Below are 20,876 nucleotides of genomic sequence, written 5' to 3'. Positions count from 1 at the left end.
CTTGTAGGCTTCGAGGCTTTGTTCAGTTTTGGTTGTTTTTATTGCCCATAGAACATTTTCATGGGAATCCCTGTGATTTCCTTTGTTTTAGCCTGAATGGCATGTCATGGATGATGTTGGCCTTTTAAGGCTTTGTTTATGACTCACAATGTTCTAAGTATTGTGTTTTGGTTGTTTGTCTTGTTAGTTTGATGTGTTTTAGCTAACTTTCCTTAAGAAGTTTTAGTGTTGCAGTCAATTTTAGCTTCAAGGCTTCATTAGGTAAAAAACACATGTTGGCTATCCTTTATATCACTACTTAGTGTATGTTTTTTGTTTTCGTAAACTTTTTGAAGTTTAAGGAACGAATTGGTGTAGGCTGTTCAGACCTATCTATGAGACGAGTTTTAGTTGAAAAAATTTTCTAAGTCTCATGGAGTCGAATTGATATAGGTACTCACCCCTTATATAGGTCCATTTAACCCTTGAACCTATTGACCGATGTGGCCTGGGAGCTCATCCCCTTACATGGCCCTTGCCATGGAGTTTCTTGCTAGGTTCTCAACCTGATTATAGGATAGTAAAGACAAATTATGACAAAAACTTTATCATTCATTTCAAGAGGTTGTTGTTCACAAAAAGGAGAATTATTCATCTCTTGTAGTACATCTCAAGACTTTGACTAGGCATGGATCCTTTTAAGCGTTTTGCCATTCCAGTGTCTTGGAAGCTTATTTCCAACTAGGAGCTCGTTTTCTTTGTTCTTTGAAATCAACGGCCTCTTCGCCTCGGATGTAAGCCTCAGCTCGTTCGAGAGCTTCTTCAAGGGTCTAGGCAGACACTTGTTAAAGTCCCTTGTGAGGTGCTTGGAGGTGATGGCGTTCATGAAGCCTGCCACCCTCATTTTTTTGTCAGCCCCCGCACATTGTAACTCTTCTTTCTTGTACCTCTCGACGAAGTCTCGAAGGTTCTCGTCATCTTTTTGTTTTATCTGAAAAATGACCGTGGCATCCTTGACGTACCATCTTTGTTGTGAGAAGTGGGCCAAGAAGCCCTTGTTCAGATCGTCGAAGCTTCGAACGCTTTGAGCAGGAAGGTCATTGAACCATATTCTGGCTGACCCCACTAACGTTTGCATGAACATCAAACAACATTCAGCATGGGACCATTTTTCGATTCTGGCCGCCCCAGTGAAGACCTGGAGATGGTCTTCGAGATCTTCAGTCCCCTCATACGTTCTTATATGGGGTGGTATCTTGATTTTTGTTTGAAAGTCATAATCGGCGATTTGTTGAGAGAAACAAGATAGGTTACCGGGCTTGTAAGGTTTTGCCAGATCCTCATCTAGCCTTACAGCATGATTATGACTTGTTGTTCCTTGGTGAGTACCCAGCGCTTGGTTGATGATTTGTGTCCAAGGAAAGTGTGCCATCATTTGAGCCATCATCTGAGGCATCAGGTTAAAGCCTTGAAGGCTTTCAGGGGTTGCTGCTGTTTGATTCGTTCCCATGGGAGTGCTCATCGCAGCACTTCGAGCCAAGGGCAAGACCGACATGGCCTGCTCCCATGTGGTAGCTGTGGGAGGAGCACTTGAAGCTGGTGACTGCCATATCTGGTCGAGAGTGGTCTCGTGTCCAAGGGGTTGTGAAGTGAACAAATGGAAAGCCGTTGGGCTTGATCTCCCATAGGTGTAGGGAGATGGGTTAAAGGGTTGACAGGTTACACTTGGACCAGCTTCAAAAAGAGAAGCAGCAGGGCGTGAGCTGATTAGAGGGGAAGGTGGTCGTCCAAGCGACAGTGAGGGCTCTGATTCGTCATAATCTAGCCTTATTCTTATCCCCTTTTATCTTTCTTGGCTCACGGGTTGGTTAAGAAGATGCCTTAGTTGCAAGAAATTTCGTGACACCCCTTCCAGCGTCAAGTCGACGCGTTCCGGAGTGTTTGTGACCCCTGCATGGGGAGAAGGAACTCCGGATCGTGAAGGGGTTGGAGTTCGGAAAGGTGAAAGCTCGAGGAACAAAGGTTCTGCTCGAGTTCCTCCCGGAGTAAAAAAATCGAAGTTGTTGCCGGAGTTTCTTGACCGGCACTTGGTGTTCTTGACACTTGGTTGACTTCTCCGGGAGATCCACCTTCTGACATGGTGATGGAACTACACTACTGGTCTTTATGATAAAGTAAGTGGCGTAGCCCCACGGTGGGCGCCAACTTGTTGCTACAACAAAGATAAGACCAATGATAGTGAATGGACTGGTTAGGCTAATAGGCTTCAAGGGTTCCGGTTAACCTAACGCAGGTCGTGGTGTCCCTCTACGTTTGCAAAATGTAGAAGGAGGTTCACTAGTTTGTAGTTGGTTGTTATAGTTCACCGAGGATCCGGAGCCGTGATGTTTGGAATCGGTTCTAGGATGATGTTCTTGGTGAAACTATGAAGTTATTGAAGTAAGAAAGAAATAAGTGAGAGGCGTATTTCTTAAGGAAGAAGAGAAGATAAGGGAGAGTATGTTATCTGCCCAGATCTCCTTCCTTTATGTTTATGGCTAAGTTCTTATTATATAGAAGAAGAGATCAAGCCATTTGACCAGTGTACAAACTAAGCTACCTCCAGCTTGCATAGAGAGTTGACCTTTATGGGCGGGAAGCTTTGGACCGCTGGTCCATGATTAAAATATTATTACTTTATCTGAGCATGTCCCTTGCTCAGAGGGGACAAGGATGTGAACAGTGATGTGACATCGTACTGTAGCACGTGGGTACTTGTTTACATAAGTTTGGGCGGGAAATGAAGCGTTTAACCTTTTAACCCTTTTAGCGTTAATGTGTTCCAGCCATTTTATTATTTCCTTGGGCCACCCCCGTCATTGGATTCAAAAATTAAAAGATTTAAGTTTTATATTGAAATATACCCTAAATTTAATATTAAATAAAACATGGTTATTTCATATTTTTTTAGATTAGTTGATTTCTTTACTACTAACCATAAAGAAAAATATGACTTTAAGACACTTTATTTATTATGATTCTTAAAAAAGTTCCATGCTGGTGAAAAGCCATCTAGGTGCTACATAAATAACTTCATTTGGAGTTTCACAACTTGCATTTTTTACTAGTTGTTTGAAGGAAGATTTGAGACAAAACCATCTACTTTATGCAAGTATTCATTTTCCAACCAAATCTACCATCTATCATACTATTTAAAAACGACATTTTAACTTGCACAAAGCTGGATTAATGATATCATTCAAGTTGGATTCTTCGATTCACACTATCAAAACAACAATCGAATGCCCATTTTGATGATTAGTCTAATAAATAAATGAGATTTAATTTCTTAACTACTTTTTATAACACCATTACTATTAGACAAAGAAAAGTTACGTATGATTAAGACAATTTACCTAGCTTCATTAATCATTTTCGAAAAACCATGGTCCATAACAAATATTAAGCTAATAGTAAGTTTAAGAATATACACTTATAAAACAAATTTGTTGTCAATTCGACTTGCTTTTATTATATGTTTTAAAGAAGTTAAAAACATTAATGGTGGGTTCATTAAAGTCTGTTTTTTTTAACGACTACATATTGTAAACACAACCCAAAAGCCCCGGCCCAAACAGGAAACCGAGGCAATTGTGCACAAACAACGGTTAGAACTTCACATAAAGACAAAAGATTACAATGGAACATAAAAGTTAGATGTAATAAAAAGCCACAATTTCGCTTATTCTTTAACCATCTCCAAGGCGAGTTCCTCATGGATCGATTTAGAGTTGAAAATTCTCTCATTTCTACATTTCCAAATAATCAAAACGGTAATCATAAGAATCGCTTGCGAGGGTTTACTTTTAGTAATGTCACCTATATTCGCCCTCCCCATTCCAACAAGCTTCTTAAGGAGTCAACACCCATACATGTAGGTAAGTTAAGTTGTTTTCATGAGAGATCAGCCCACGGACACTTGAACATGATGGTTATCAACCGGCTCCGTTTCAACCAATCATTTATAAACATCGCATACCCCTGCACCCAACACTTGGCATGAGAACCTTTGCTTAAACTAGACTTTGTATGCTACTTGCTAGGAACAAAATTATTTAATTCAGTATGACTATAAAAACTATACTACTAAAACAATATTTTTTGGTTTAAATAAACCTTTTAAGAGGTTGCATACAATAATTAAAAATATTATGGGCCACTTTCCGTGTGTTTTAAGTCTAAATTTTGGTAAGCTATTCAAATATTCAAACTTAACCCATTTAAACCAAATTGAGTACTAGACCACCCACAACACAAGAATTTCACAAACCACTAAAACAATTTCACGTAAAATTTCAAACTTTCTTCAGACATTTATTTCTTCTAAAACACTAAACCTCCTTAAAAATTATTATTACAGTATAAATTGGATGTGGCTCAACGGTAGAGCACTCACTTTACTAGTGAGAGGTAGGGGGTTCAAACCTCACTACCATCAATTTATATGGGAGATATAAGGGATGACCCTGGCTTGCTAGGGTTCGAGTCCTGATCTCACCCAGTTTTACCGGCTCCTCGCTGTCGTGCCGTTTGGCGGGCGTGGGGTCGTGTTTTATCCGGTGAATCCCTCAACAGGTGGACCGCTAGGGGCTTCGTCTGTCCGGACTAGTGGCCGGCTCGGGCTACCTTTAGCCAATGGGGGCCGCGTACGGAGTACCCGGCGTTACTTAGTTGACCGTTCAAAAAAAAGTTATTATTACAGACTCTTGTTATGATATTGTATGTGAGAGCAGAGGGCGACCTATAAAACATTACTATGGGTTTGATTGATTAACCTATAAAACATTAACATATAAAAACCAACATTTGTTCGGTAGGTAAAACCCAAGCGTTGTCGGTTCCGGGCGCTGCGACGATAAGTCGACGCGAATTCGGTCAGTTTCGGTTACGTACGTTACGATTCCGGAAGTAAACAGAAATGTTGGTAAAACTCGGGTGTTAGTAAAAATCTCATTTATTTGTCCCAGACGTTTTCAATGTCGAGTCGAGACGAATAACCGTTTAATTATCAAATTTAAAAAAAATAAAAAAAAATGAAGTTCTCAATTATATATGTATAATAATTACATATATAAAAAATAATTATAAAATAGTAACGAGCTAAGCCCGAGTCAAACTTGAGCTTGAAAATCTATTCAAGAGTCGAGCTCGAACTTTAAAAATAAAGCTCAGTTTACGTGAGAATATCATTTTAGTAACGCGTTTAATTACTGTAAACTTTACACCACCTCACTTTCAGCTTTAATAATAATATTATGGCCGGAAAGGTAACTGACTCGCCGGCGATCGGCATTGATCTCGGAACAACATACTCTTGTGTGGGCGTGTGGAAGCATAATCGGATCGAGATCATACCTAACGATCAAGGCAACCGAACCACACCTTCTTCCGTTGCTTTTGCTGACAATCAGCGTCTGGTTGGTGATGGCGCCAAGAATCAACAACCTATCAACCATGCTAACACCGTATTCGGTCAGTCTTATTATTATTATTATTATTATTATTATTATTATTATTATTATTATTATTATTATTATTGAATTTGTTAGTGATCATCTGAACAAATTGTATGTACTACTACTATTATTATTATAATAATAATAATAATAACTTATGAAGTTATTATTAAATACTATTTCAATCGCAATTGCTCATGGGTTTATCAATCACTTGCATTGCTAACAATGATTCTGTTAGTTAATTATATTATAATTTAGGGCTGAGCACGGTTATGTTCGGTTATTAGGCGGAACTGAAACCGAAGTTATCGGTTTATGAATATACAAACTGTTCGGTTTTGGTTATTTTCGGTTTCTGTTTCGGTTATAGTTAGGGGTGCAAATGAGTCGAGCAAAGCCTGAGCTCGCCTCGTTTAACTTACACAGAGCTCGAGCTCGGCTCGTTTCGAGCTCATTTTTCAAAGCTCGAGCTCGGCTCGTGAGTAGAGTTTCAAGCTCGAGCTCGGCTCGTTTAACTTACACAGAGCTCGAGCTCTATTTTCAAAGCTCGAGCTCGGCTTGATTCGAGCTCTATTTTCAAAACTCGAGCTCGGCTCATGAGCAGAGCTCAAGCTCGAGCTCGGCTCGTTTAACTTACACAGAGCTCAAGCTCGGCTCGTTTCGAGCTCTATTTTCAAAGCTCGAGCTCGGCTCGTTTCGAGCTCTATTTTCAAAACTCGAGCTCGGCTCGTGAGTAGAGTTTCAAGCTCGAGCTCGGCTCGGGCTCGGTTCGTTTACTATTTATCAATTATTTGTTATATAATTATAATAATTTTAACATATTTTTTTTCTATATAATTTTATGTATAAAATAACATATATCATTTAGTTATTTTTATTTATTTTTCATAACATTATATATATTAATTATTAAATATGTATTTTAAAAAATTTGTATAAAGGACAGGCTCGTTTAAGCTTGCGAGTCGGCTCGAGCTCAATAAGTGAAGCTCAGGTTCGGGCTCGTTTATTAAACGAGCTTACTTTTAGGCTCACGCTCGGGCTGGATTAAGGTTAGCTCGATCGAGCTTTTTAACGAGCCGATTTGGAGGAGCTCGACTTGTTTGCACTTTGCACCCCTAGTTATAGTCGGGTTTTTTTTCCAATTCTGTGTAAACATTGCAAAAAAAAATTTTTAAATAAAAAATGAAAATGATGATTTTAAGCTTGTAATAGTGTATTAGAGTACCAAATTATATTGAATTCAAAAAATAAAAATAGGTGCGTGAAGAAACACTAAGTGACCCCGGGCAGATTACGGATAATCTAGGGGCTAAGTAATGTTTCCCACGAGGGTTAGGTCCGGCAAAGATGGATGTTCTTCAGATGACCTGCAAAACAGACACCGTGAGCTCGTCACTGAGAAGGGGGGGTTCCTCCTTGTGACCACCCTCCGGCGTGAGAATCAGACTAGATTGCTCTGAATATAAGTGTATATTGAGAGAAATAGCTAGTGAAGGTAAGATGATGATACCGTTCCAAGGTGTTGGAGTATTTATAGCCGAAGGTAGGTTTCCAAGCAGGTACAGCCAGCTGTATAATATTCCTTTTCTACCAACTGTGGGCTACGCACGTGCCATGCTGGTTGGTGGGTAGGCAGCGGCTGATAGTGACAAGGCCGGCTGTGTACTGTTCCTTTTCCGCCGGCTATGTACTATTCCTTTTCCGCCGGATGTGTACTGTTCCTTTTCCACCAACTGCAGGCTATGTACGTGCCACGACAAGGGTTGGTGAGTAGGCAGCGGCTGATAGTGACATTTTGTACTAGAGCGTGCTCCTCGTACTGTTGTCGATGAGCTGTCACCCTGTGATTGGTTCATGGGCTGCTCTGGTCAGATCTTGTCTATTTTGTCCATACCTTGGCAGGTATAGTACAAAAGACCTTCCAGAAGCTTACGGACTGGCTCATTTGGGCGGGAGTATTCTCGCCTTGCTCATTCCTTCAGGTGACACTGAATTATTGAGTTAGTGCCTTGTGCGTGTAGCCTTGCTATTAGTGCGGGTAGCCTTCCTTGATGGCTTGTATCCGCAGCTGCGGGAACAGGCGGGGTACCTCACCATTGGGAGGCTTTTCCTGCGGGAACAGCTGGCGTACTGCGCGTAAGGTCTTCATCTCTGAGCATGGTGGGTCCTGCGGGACCAGTTGGTCCTTGCGCAGACGTCCCTCTTCAAGGTGAGTCTTGCGGGTCCAACTGGGCTCTGCTGGGACCTACCTCTTCAAGTCCCCCCAGTCCAATGTTCTTCTCATGAATTGTTAATAAGTGAGGTGAACTTTTGGACTTAAGCAAGGGGTTTTGAAAAGGGTTTTTAGTTTTAAGGTTTTCCGTGGGGATTCTTCCCGCAGTTTTCCTAATGTCACTCGCAGAAATTCCCGACTTTTCTGCCTGATCTTTGGTTGTGATGCGGGTAGGTGTTTAACCCCTTCGCACATCGGGAGCGTTGAGTTTCACTTGCATAGATTCTTCACGAGATTTTGGTAGTTTCGGACATAGTGATCAGTTATGTTAAACCACCAATTCCGCCTTGAAGTTTCAAACAAGGTAGTTCTCAACGTTCCCGCTATGCGGAGGTGCTATTTCTCTTTCCGCAAGCACGGTCCAGAAGATCCTTCTTGGTTTCAATTCCCTGCAAGTGCTAAGTATGTGAAGGGTTTCGCCTTGACATCGTACCCGTACTCGTCTTATAGTTTCTTTACTTCCAAGGTATTCTTGGCTTCAATTCCCTGCAGGTGCTAGGTATGTGAAGGGTTTCGCCTTGACACTGTACCCGCACTTGTCTTACGGTTTCTTGGATACCAAGGTAAGGGGGGGTATATTCCCTCTTATTTTTGAATCTTTGAATCTTTTTGAATTTCTTTGAAATTCGAAGAGTTGGTGAAAGGATAAGAACAGTCCAAACTGTTGAAGGGACGTTAGTGTCCGACGGTTTCTTCTGACAGTTTCAGGACGTGCAGGAAGTTATGACGACGTGACAGTATATGGTCATTCCAGACGCTTTTTCAGGCGCGTGGGCGCGATTTTTCGGGCGCGTGGGTGCGGATTTTACGGCGCGCGTCCTGTCAACAGCTGTTGCCAGCTTGCTTTTTCCACGTGTCATAGTTTCATTGCACCTTCGTTTTTCTCTCTCCCCCGCATTAAATTCATCGCATTCATTGCGATGAGTATATAAAGGGGGAGAGGGTTCATCTTAAGCCACACTTTCACTTCTCTCTTCTTCTTTTAAACGATTTCCGGCGAATACTCTAACTTTCTGTCGAGCATTCTCCTGAAATCGTTCTTCTTTACCTCAAAACATGTCTTCTACTCACGATCCAGAAGCTACCGCCGAGGAGTCTGACGTGTACGTCGAGAATCCGACGTCTACGTCTGATAAGGATGATAAGAGCATTGCTGGCGAATGCCAGTGCGCTCTTACCACCGAGCTTTATCAGTACATCGTCAGGAAGTTCATGCTCTATCCGTTCGAGCCTGAGTTTCCTGAGCCTCACCAGACAGTGTATGATGCCCCCAAGGGCAAAATAGGGGTATATGCTGCCTTCTTCGTCTATGGGAATCTCAGGTTCCCATTGACGAAGTTTGTATACCGTGTTTTGGAGAGACACGGTGTACACCTGACGGAGGTACACCCAATGGCGATCGCCAAGATCCGCCATTTTGAATGGGTGTGCCTCATTCTTGGCGTGGAGCCCCATGTCGACCGCCTGATGACCTTCTACTCCTGGAGGTGCATCCAAGGCTGGTACACCCTGGTTACCCGGATCAAGGGTTTGAAGATCTGCGCTACCGAGCGCAGTCTTCGGTCTTGGAAGCGGGAGTTCTTTTACATCTCTGCCCGTGTCGTCCCCATAGCGATGACATTCAAGAACGGGAGAGCACTCCCCAGCCTTCACGCCTCCAACTACCAGGAGGCGGAATGGTTCTCCAAGATTTCCCGGATCCAGACTCCGGTTTACCGCTTTGCGGAGTCCGGTATGGTGATGCTCGGGATGAGCCGGGTGTGGAAGGATGCTGGGGCAGAGGCGCCACAGATTCCCATCGTCCTCGAATACGGTTTGAACTTTATCCCTTACGGTATGCTCCGTCTTCTTTGCTGATTTAAGGTTTCTTCTAACTGTTTCTCTTTTTATTTCAGAGGGGAATGACTTGCGATCGCTCCTGCATCCGCGGGAGGCTGGTTGTCCCGCTCGGCTGGGTACTCGTGCTCTTGACGAGAACGAGTTGCCCATCCTTGAACAGACGGCGGATCGGTTTGTGGAGGCCTACCCGCCAGGCCACGAGATACTAAGCGCCACGCGACCAGGTAAAAGATTATTCAACCCTCGCCCTCTCAATGCTCAAACCTCTGCTGGAATTCCTCTAATCTTGTCATCTTCTGATGAGGAATCCGCAGATGGTCCTTTCCTTGCGCGGAAGAAGAAGGCTGCTGGCGGGAAGGGCAAGGCGAAGGTCGCCTCAACTGCCGATCAGGGGAACCGGTCTGAGTCGGAGACCGAGAGTGAAGAGGCGGCGGGGAACCCTGGTGGTGGTGAGACCACTGCTCCGGAGGTTGAGACAGCTGTCATCTCCGGGCAGCCCAGTACAGCGACGGTGACCGGCGTGAAGAGGCCGGCTCCGTCGGGTTCGTCTCCGCCTGTTCGCACCTTCAAGCTCAAGAGGACTCGTAAGTATAAACTTCCTTTATCTTAACTGCATATCTTTCCGCCACTATACTTATATATCTTGTCTTCGTGCAGGCGTGGATGCTACCGCATTCCAGAGTGGAGCGGGAGGGAGCAGCTCTGGACCCATGAAGGTAGGTTTGGTCAACCTACCCGAGGCGATGACCCAGGCGGCTACGTCTGTTAGCAGTATTGGTTCAGTTGCTCATCCCGTTGAGCCAACTGTTCCAACTGCAACATCACCCCCGCCGGCTGTCAGTGCCATTTTCACAGAATCCTTCACTGAGCCAGCGGTGGTTTCTCTTGCGGGTTCTTCCGCCGCCACGGCCACGGTTGTGAGTTCACCTCCGATGAGTTCACCTCCGTTTGTTTCCACCGCGGCGGCCTCCACCATGCCTCCTCCGGCGCCGGCGACTACGGCAGGTCCTTCAGGTACGTTTGGTGTTGGGGCGTCTAGCCAATCCTCGCCTCCTTCCCGTCTCCCTGACCTTTTGGATGGATATCCCTTAGGTTCAGGTGATGGGTTTGGTGGCTATCGGCCTGTTGTCGACCCTACAGGTGCGTAGGGTTATTTTGGCCTATATCCCTTTTATCATTTCTCTCTCTTAACTGTTTTTTGTTTTATTGCAGTCCGTGATTCCAACGAGGTATACGCTCCTCGGTGGAATATCCGCCGGGGAACGACCCTCCGGACTGCTGAGGAGTGCTTCGAATGGGCGCGCCACGCCGCCCCAAGCGGTGCGCTGGGGGAAGCCATGGCCAGCTACCAGAAGGGTAGGCTGTCCAACGAGCTCCGAATCCTCCTCGCCCGGATGCAGCCACGCGTCGAGCTACTTTGTCGTGAAAACGACAAGTTAAAGACGGCGCGTAGCCTTGAAGTGGCTCAGGCGCGAGCTATTCGGGAGGAGAATGCGAAGCATGCCGCCGTTGCTGCGGAAAAGGAGAAGGCCTTCAAGGCCCTCGAGGTTGAAGTTCAGGCCCGGCTCGAGGCTGCCCAAGCTGTTAACGAACAGCTTCGGTTGGCCAAGGAAACTGCACGGAACGCAACCGAGAGGGCCACCAAGGCTGAAGCTGTTGCTAAGCCTCTACGCATCGAGAATGAGGATCTTAAAGCCAAATTAGAGAGGCTCCAGCAGGCTCATGACGCATTGGCCATGGAAGATGCCAAGAAGCTCCAAGAGATCTTGGACCAGAGGGGGGTGCTTGACCACACTGAGCGTAAGCTAAAGGGCGTCGAAGAGGCTGCAGCCAAAGATGTGTTGCTATCCAACCTTACAAAGAACGAAACCGAACGCGCCCGTAATGAAGCTCAAGCTGCCCTCCAGGAGGCTCTGGTTACCAAGGAATGGCTTCTTCGAGAAGCGTTGTCGCAGGTATGCGCAGTTTCACAATTTCTTTACGCTTTTCCTTACACTTAGAAGAGTTTGATATACTTCTGTTTTGTAGGTTGTGCATCGGGTCTTTACGAACACATCATATGACGATGCGATGAGCGCAGCCCTCAACGCTTCTCATGAGGATGGGGAAAAGGCTGGCTTCCTGCTTGGTCTAGGGTTTGTTGAACAAGGCATCCCGCCTTCCAACTTCCCTCTTTATGATGTAGATACTGAAGCTGCTTATGACCAAGCAGTGAATCAGTATGCTGCCTTCCCGCATCCGGTGGTGGAGAAGGTGAACGAGATTACTGCTGCTGATGATGGGCTAGCTATCCTCAAGGCTTTCCTTGAACCGCCACACTCTACTGATGGTGCGGGTCCAAGTGGGAGTGGTCCTGAAGCTTGATCCTTTAGATCCCTTTCCACCATTAGGGTAGATTTTTATTTTTGCACAGATTTACTCTTGTATGCGGGTACATGCCCGGCAATTCTTGTAATATTTGAATTTTGATGGAATAAAGATTATTTGTTAATGCCTTGCCTTGTTTATTTCACGCATATTTTGGTTTAACTTAGCAATTTCTTGAGTACTTGGATAAGTTAACTTTTCAACGTGGCAAATAATAAGTTAAAGTTTTGCTTCCTCTTTCGTGATTGTGCGGGTAAGACCGTCACTTTCACTTAGTAGGATAGCTAAACTTTACCTATATCTGACCTGCGTGGAGGTTTTCCTCGTCTTTTCCTTAGAAATTTTCTAAGTATTTTGAATAAGTTAACCTTTCGACGCGCGGTTGTCAATAGGTTAATGTTTAGTTTCCTCTATCATGATTGTGCGGGTAGGACCGTCACTTTCATTTAGTGGGATGACCAAACTTCACCTATAACTGACCTACGTGAAAGTTTTTCTTATCTTTTCCTTAGAAATTTTTACCGTTTTATGTGTTTATGCGGGTTTTGCCGCCTTCCACACGCAACGACTTACTTCTTCTCATAATTATTCGGTGAATACCGGCATATCAGTGTGGGAAGTTCATAAGTATAAAGGTAAGGCTATCAACACAATGTGATAAAGGAGAATCATTTCCATTAGAAGTGGCTCTAGGCCTTTTCTTTACAAGTTTGTAATTGATCTACATGTAACATTTGCGTAATTGAGCTCCGTTCCATGTTCTTGGGATGGGAGTGCCATCGAGCCTTTCGAGCCGGTATGCGCCCTTTCCCAAAACTTCTTTGATAATGTACGGTCCTTCTCAGACCGGTGCCAGCTTTCCTGGGCGCTCTTGGTTTGAAGCCTCGTTGTTACGCAATATGTAGTCTTCTACATTGAAGTTGCAGAGTTTTACCCTCGTGTTGTAGTACTTTTGCATTTGTCGCTTGTAGTTCTCTTCACGCGCTGCGGCTAAGTCTCTGCGTTCTTCGGTTAGCATAAGGTCTAACCGTCTTTCCGCATCATTGTCTTCTGGCTGAATCAAGACCCTTGGTGAGGGTAAACCAATTTCGACCGGGACCATGGCTTCAGTGCCATAAGTGAGGCTGAACGGGGTTTTTCCCGTACTGGCCTTTTTCAGCGTTCTGTTTGCCCAAAGGACGTGTGGTACTTCGTCCACCCAGCCGGATCTGTGTTCCAAGAGTCTTTTCTTTATGCCTTCGACGATGCTTTTATTTGCTCTTTCCACCTCACCGTTACCTTGCGGGTGTGCCACTGAGGTAAAGGTGTGGGTGATTTGAAGTTCTTCCAGCCACCTTTGTAGCTTCTTGTCAGCAAAGTTGGTGCCGTTATCGCTCACCAAAGTCTGTGGAAGTCCAAAACGACAAATAATAAATTCCCAAATAATTTTTTTAATATGTTTTGCGGTTGTTTGGGCTAAGGGTTTTGCTTCTATCCACTTGGTGAAGTAGTCGATGGCTACCACTAGGAACTGAACGTTTCCTGCTGCTGTGGAAAATGGGCCTGTCACATCGATGGCCCACTTCTGAAATGGCCACGAAGAGGTGACTGGAACAAGTTCATTCTTCGGGCGATGCGTGTTGGGTGCGTAGAGATGGCAAGACCTACACTTTCTGATGTATGCCAGCGCATCCGTATGCATCCCCGGCCAAAAGTATCCCGCGTTGTTTAGCTTAGCTACAACAGCGCGTGGACCTGCGTGTACTCCACAGATGCCCTCGTGTACTTCCCTTAGGAGGTAGCCAGCATCTTGGTTGTCCACGCATCTTAGGAGTGTGCCAAGAAAGTTACGTCTGTAAAGGATGTCATCGATGAGTTGATAATTCAGTGCTTTACAGCGTATTTTTTTGCCTGTGTTTTTGACTCTGGTAGTATACCCGCTGCAAGGTAATTTATTATCGGTGTCATCCACGTTTTTGTGCCGGTTTGGATGACACAAATTTCCTTGTGCGGGACTGATGGTGCTCCAAGGAGTTCAATGCAGATGTCCTTACCCAAATGGGTGAAGGCTAACGATGCAAGCTTGCTTAACGCATCCGCAGATTTGTTTTCGCTACGCTTGACGTGTATGACTTTAAAATCGTTAAAATCCCGCATAAGGGTTTTTGCCTGTGCGAGGTACAGGGCCATTGTGTCGTTCACGGCCGTGTACGTCCCGTTTATTTGGTTGGCTACTAACATGGAATCTACGTGGGCTTCCAAGTTTTTCACTCCCATCTTACGCGCAATCCTCAGCCCGGCCAAGAATGCTTCATACTCTGCTTCGTTATTCGTACTTGGGAAATCCAGTCGAATAGCGTAAGTGTATTCTTGGCCTGCTGGGTTGGTTAGTTTCAACCCTGCGCCTGAACCCTCGTTGCTGGCTGCTCCATCAGTGTAGAGTCGCCAGACATCATTGATGTCCTGTGCTGGGGAGGGTTGAGCCTCCTCCTGGCACTCTTTCTCCCGCGAAGCGGGGACTTCTGCAATAAAGTCGGCCAAGACCTGGCCTTTTATGGCTGGTCTCGGCTTGTATTTTATCGCATATTCCCCCAACTCAATTGCCCATTTGGCTAGACGTCCCGATAACTCGGGTTTGCCTAGAACGTTTGCAAGTTTGAAGTTGGTGAGAATGGTGATTGGGTGACCTTGGAAATATCGTCTTAGCCTGCGTGAAGCCTGTACAAGTGCTAAGACTAATTTTTCCAGGGTAGAGTACCGGGTTTCTACGTCTGTTAGGACACGGCTAACATAGTAAATAGGCATCTGGATACCTTTTCGCTCTACTAGCAGGACTGCCCCGGTTGCTCTATCTGTGGCGGAAAGGTATATGATTAATTCCTCCCCCGCTTCTGGTGCTGTGAGCGTTGGGAGTTCGATCAAGCGTGACCGAATTTCCTGAAAAGCTGCTTCCGCTTCTGGTGTCCAGCGGAAGTGCGTTTTCTTTAAACAGTTTCTCAATGTTGACACGAATGGGAACGACCTATCCGCATGGTTTGACAAAAAGCGGTTAAGTGCGACTAGGCGTCCATTCAGTGTCTGAGCTTGCTTGATGGTAGTAGGTGATTCCATTTTGATAATGGCTTCGACCTTTTCAGGGTTCGCTCTGAAGCCATCTTTAGTAACAATGACTCCTAAGAACTTCCCTTCTTCCATCCCAAAGGAACACTTGCTCGGGTTGAGCTTCATGTTTATCTTTCTGAGCGTGTTGAAAGTTTCTTCGATGTCTTTCAACATCGCTTCTGGCTCAGGGCTTTTGATGACCAAGTCATCCATGTAGACTTCCAAGTTTCTCCCAATTTGGGCATGAAACTCTTTGTCCATCAGGCGTTGGTATGTGGACCCTGCATTCTTAAGTCCGAATGGCATCATTTGATAACAAAATGTGCCATCGGGCGTCCGAAATGCGGTTTTGTCCTGATCATCTACGGCCATGTGGATTTGATGGTACCCCTTATATGCGTCAAGGAAGCATTTAAGGCGAAACGGTGCTAATGAATCCACTTTGAGGTCAATTTCGGGTAACGGGTAACAATCTTTGGGGCATGCTTTGTTTAAATCTTTGAAATCTATGCACATGCGCCATTGTTTGTTAGCCTTCGGTACCATAACGGGATTTGCAACCCATGTTTGATATCTACTAACGCGTACGATGCCCGCGTCAAGGAGTTCCTTGACTTGGGTTCTACACGCGTTAGCTTGTTCCGCCCCCATTACTCTGCGCTTTTGTATGACTGGCGTAAAAGCCGGGTCACACTTGAGCTTATGCTCTGCTTTACTTCGAGGTACACCAGTCATGTCATCTGGTGTCCACGCGAAGATGTCAGCGTTTTTCTGTAGTAAGCGTTTGAGTAAGGTGCGCGTAGGATCAGTGATTGTTGGGCCAATGGTAACAGCCTGGTCAGAGTATTTGCCATTGAGGGCCCATTTTTCTGGTTCGGTGATGGTTGGTTTAGCCATCTTTGGTTTGGGTTTAGATGAGACAGATGTGATGCATACCTGGGGAATACCGGTGATCATCGCTACACCCTCAGCTGTTGGCCATCCCATCATGCCGTGGACTGAAGATACCACAGCATTGAATCTTGCCATCCCGTCTCTCCCGAAGAGAATGTCGTATGTGTGGTGTGGCTTCTTCATCACGACAAAGTCCACGTCTTCTGTGCGGGAGTGTTTCCCGTCTGTGAGAATGACGGGGAAAGATAGGATACCCAGGGGGGTGTTTGTGCTGCCGTCGAACCCTTCCATTGAGGCGTAGACCTTTTCCAGGCGTTCCTTGTCTTCGTCGTCTAGCTTATCGAAGAACTGCCTGTACATAACCGTTGACGAGGCGCCGTTGTCAGCACGAGTGCGGGAAGTGATGTAGTGCCCCGGCTGGCTTTTGATGACGATAGGGCCTTCCTTGCTGGGTCCTCCTGGCACTCGCGGGAAGCGCACCTCAGCTTCCTTCCACGCGCATGGTTCTGTCGTTCGTCTTTTTCTTCCTCTGATGTTACTATGAACCATGTAGATGCTGATGTCAACGGGCTTTCGTCCGTTTCCTTTGTACCGGTTATCATTCCTCCCTCCATTCTTGATTGATGCCACAAGGTGTGCAAGTCTTCCATCCTTGACGAATGTTTCAACAATATCCTTCAAGGATGTACACTCCTCAGTGTTGTGACCCTTTGTCCCGTGGAAGTCACAGGATTTGCTCTGATCCGCATTAGGTCGCTGCCGGATTATTGGAGCTTTTGGCCATGGGAGTTTTTCGGTGGCAAATATCTCCGTGACGCTTTTGGTGAGTGGCGTCCACCTGTGTTTTCGGCTTGAAGGGTGCGTGTTATCCCTTCCGCCTACTAGAGGGCGAGAGCTGGATGAGGTGTCAAAGTTTACCCTTGACTGCCAAATACCTAGCTTCCTCTTTTTGTTTTGCCGGGCGGTCCGAACGTTGTTTTCTCTAGTCCTCTGCGTGTAGAGGTGTGTGTTCTGGGGAAGATCCCTTCCCAGTTGCTTCTCCGTTTCGGCAAAGCGCTTGGCCGCCGTCATGATGGCATCCCATGTGGATGGCATGCCGTCCTTACCCGTCAACGTGCGGATAAGCTCTGGGTATTCGGCGCCCTAGATGAAAGCGGCGCGAACAAGATCTTCGCTTATTGTGCCCAGACTCAACTTTTTGGAGTTGAAGCGAGTGATGAAGTCTAGTAAAGATTCATCCTCCTCTCTAACGCAGTTGAGGATCGTCCACTGCTCTTCAGTGTATTTCCTCTGTTGACTGAAGTGTTGGCTAAACTTGTGTTGAAAGTCCGCCCAATCATAGATGTGGTAGACCGGTAAACGATCAAACCACGCCCTGGCCGCTCCAACCAGCGTCATCTGGAACATATAACACCACGTGGGTTCCGTCCAGTTACTGACGGTTGCCCCCGCTATGAATCTGTTCAAGTGATCGTCTGGGTCGGATAGACCATCATAAGTGCCGATGTTGGACATCTGTTTGGCACTTCTCGGGGCGATTGCTTCCGCAATGTCCCTTGCAAACTTGGATGTTCCCGCATTTGCAGCAGTTGGTCTAAAGGTTTTGGAGAAGTCACGTGGGTTTCCCCCCGCCTTCCTTGGTTTGAAGGTTTCTCCGAAATTCCTTCTTGGTTGGAAGTCCGTTTCCTTACGCTTCCCTTTCGCCCTATGGTGAGGGTTTGCGTCGGTGTCGGATTCCTCCCGATCATCGTCCGAGTACTCGCACTCACTGCTCATGTTGAGCTGTTGTCGAGTGCTTCCGAATTCGTCGGCCTGTTGGAGTGAACGCAAGCGTTCATCCAACTCAGCTTGGAATTCCTTCTGACGTGTTTCGGCCCACGCCTTAACTTGATCGAGTGTTTGGCGGGGGAGCCTTGTCTGTTTCTCCAACTGGTCATCGGTGAATCCCAGTGAAAGATTGTTTACTGCACTTGCCCCGACTTGGGTAACCGGGGTAGTGTTCGTAAAATTTGTGTAACCGCCGGTGTTCCCCCCAGTAGCTGGGGTTGTGGTTACCGGGGTTTCTTGGTCACTCACTGGCCTTGGGACCGGAGTAACGTTAACCATCTTTTCAGAGGTTTTGAAAAAACTGAGAAAATTAGTTCTAGCTTTGTCCCACGGATGGCGCCAATGAAGAAACACTAAGTGACCCCGGGCAGATTACGGATAATCTAGGGGCTAAGTGATGTTTCCCACGAGGGTTAGGTTCGGCAAAGATGGATGTTCTTCAGATGACCTGCAAAACAGACACCGTGAGCTCGTCACTGAGAAGGGGGGGGGGTTCCTCCTTTTGACCACCCTCCGGCGTGAGAATCAGACTAGATTGCTCTGAATATAAGTGTATATTGAGAGAAATAGCTAGTGAAGGTAAGATGATGATACCGTTCCAAGGTGTTGGAGTATTTATAGCCGAAGGTAGGTTTCCGAGCAGGTACAGCCAGCTGTATAATATTCCTTTTCTACCAACTGTGGGCTACGCACGTGCCATGCTGGTTGGTGGGTAGGCAGCGGCTGATAGTGACAAGGCCGGCTGTGTACTGTTCCTTTTCCGCCGGCTATGTACTATTCCTTTTCCGCCGGCTGTGTACTGTTCCTTTTCCACCAACTGCAGGCTATGTACGTGCCACGACAAGGGTTGGTGAGTAGGCAGCGGCTGATAGTGACATTTTGTACTAGAGCGTGCTCCTCGTACTGTTGTCGATAAGCTGTCACCCTGTGATTGGTTCATGGGCTGCTCTGGTCAGATCTTGTCTATTTTGTCCATACCTTGGCAGGTATAGTACAAAAGACCTTCCAGAAGCGTACGGACTGGCTCATTTGGGCGGGAGTATTCCCGCCTTGCTCATTCCTTCAGGTGACACTGAATTATTGAGTTAGTGCCTTGTGCGTGTAGCCTTGCTATTAGTGCGGGTAGCCTTCCCTGATGGCTTGTATCCGCAGCTGCGGGAACAGGCGGGGTACTTCACCATTGGGAGGCTTTTCCTGCGGGAACAGCTGGCGTACTGCGCGTAAGGTCTTCATCTCTGAGCATGGTGGGTCCTGCGGGACCAGTTGGTCCTTGCGCAGACGTCCCTCTTCAAGGTGAGTCTTGCGGGTCCAACTGGGCTCTGCTGGGACCTACCTCTTCAGTGCGTGTTACGTAGAACCATAAATTATGTTATAAAGGTTCGAGTTCTTCTGATTATTGATGTTGGTTTTTGACTTAATTAACCCAGATGCTAAAAGGCTAATTGGAAGGAGATTCAGTGACTCCAAGGTGCAAGAAGACATCAAGTTGTGGCCCTTTAAGGTCATCAAAGGGGCTTCCGACACGCCAAAGGTTGGCTGAAGAAATTTCTTCAATGATTCTGGGAAAGATGAAGGAATCTGCTGAGGCGTATCTTGGAAAGGATGTAAAAGATGCTGTCATAACTGTTCCCGCTTACTTCAACGATTCACAGCGTCAGGCTACCAAGGACGCTGGTACGATTGCTGGATTAAATGTCATTCGTATGATCAATGAGCCTACAGCAGCTGCAATCACGTATGGTCTAGACAACAAGTCTAGTATCGCTGGAAAGATAAATGTGATTGTCTTTGATCTGGGAGGTGGCACGTTCGATGTCAGTGTAATGACTATTGAGGAAGGGGGTATAATTGAGGTGAAAGCTGTTGCTGGTGACACTCATTTGGGAGGTGAGGATTTTGATAACCGTATGGTGGATCACTGTGTTTTGGAATTTAATAAGAGATGGAAGAAGGACTTGACCGGGAATCAACGAGCATTGGGGAGGTTAAGGTTTGCTTGTGAGAAAGCAAAAAGGTTCTCTCGTGTACTACTCAAACATCGATTGAATTGGATGGCTTGTACAAGGGGATTGATTTTTCTATAAAATTTTCTCGAGCGAAATTTGAAGAGCTGAACATGGACTCCTTTAAAAAGTGCATCGAGATTTTGGAGACTTGTTTAAGTGATGCTAAGATGAAGAAATCATTTGTAGACCAAGTGATTCTTATCGGTGGCTCAACTAGGATACCAAAGGTCCAAAATATGCTGCAGGAATATTTCAAAGGCAAAGAGCAATGCAAGAGTGTGAACCCTGATGAGGCGGTTGCGTATGGTGCAGCTGCTTTGGCTTCTAAGTTAAATGGTAACACTGAGAAGAGTGTTCGAGATGTGGTTCTACGTGATGTCGCTCCTTTGTCACTTGGTATAGAAATAAACATAGAAGTATTTAGCGTTGTTATCCCAAGAAACACTTCAATACCGACAAGTAAGGCCAATGCATACGCTACAAGATATGATAATCAAGCTGTCATCGATATCCAAGTGTATCAAGGCGAAAGAACCAGATCCAAAGATAATCATTTGTTGGGCAAATTCAGCATCTCCGGAATACCACCTGCTCCGAAAGGGGTATCTAAAGTTATGGTATGCTTTGAAATAGATGTCAACGGTATCCTCACAGTCACCGCCTCGATAATATCTACTGGTAAGATTGAGAAACTCACAATCACTAATGCGATCGGAAGACTCTCCAAAGACGAGATTGAGAAGATGGTACATGATGCTGAGGAGTACAAACTTGCGGACCGAGAATTCAAGAAGAAAGCAGAAGCATACAATGCATTAGAGGATTGCGTATACAACATGAAGAACAAGATCGAAGAGGCAAATGCCAAGAAGTGTACGCGCCATGAGATTTTGCAGGGAATGAAGAAAGCCATTGATGAAACGACCAAGTGGCTGAAGGACAACCAAGCTGCATCTTTTGCTGACCTTCATGCTAAGAAGGTACACCTAGAGTTTGTTTGCAAGCTACTCGTTTAGCTTTATGATTATGGCTGCTGAATAGTAGAATCTAAGCGTGCGTTTATATATATCAATGATTGCTAAATAATGGAATGCAAGTAAGTGGATATTA

General features: G+C 45.7%; 1 pseudogene; it reads left to right on the top strand.

The window, feature by feature from the left end:
• Nucleotides 1-5,273: 5,273 nt before the first annotated feature.
• LOC143564869 (heat shock cognate 70 kDa protein-like) lies at nucleotides 5,274-20,782 on the top strand (annotated as a pseudogene).
• Nucleotides 20,783-20,876: the final 94 nt, after the last annotated feature.

This window comes from Bidens hawaiensis, unplaced genomic scaffold (genome assembly GCF_021521415.1).
Source record: "Bidens hawaiensis isolate Kalapana, Puna unplaced genomic scaffold, B.hawaiensis_p1.1 tig00022167_1, whole genome shotgun sequence".
NCBI lineage: Eukaryota > Viridiplantae > Streptophyta > Magnoliopsida > Asterales > Asteraceae > Bidens > Bidens hawaiensis.
The sequence above is the reverse complement of the archived record's forward strand: the minus strand, read 5'-3'. Positions and strand labels throughout refer to the sequence as shown.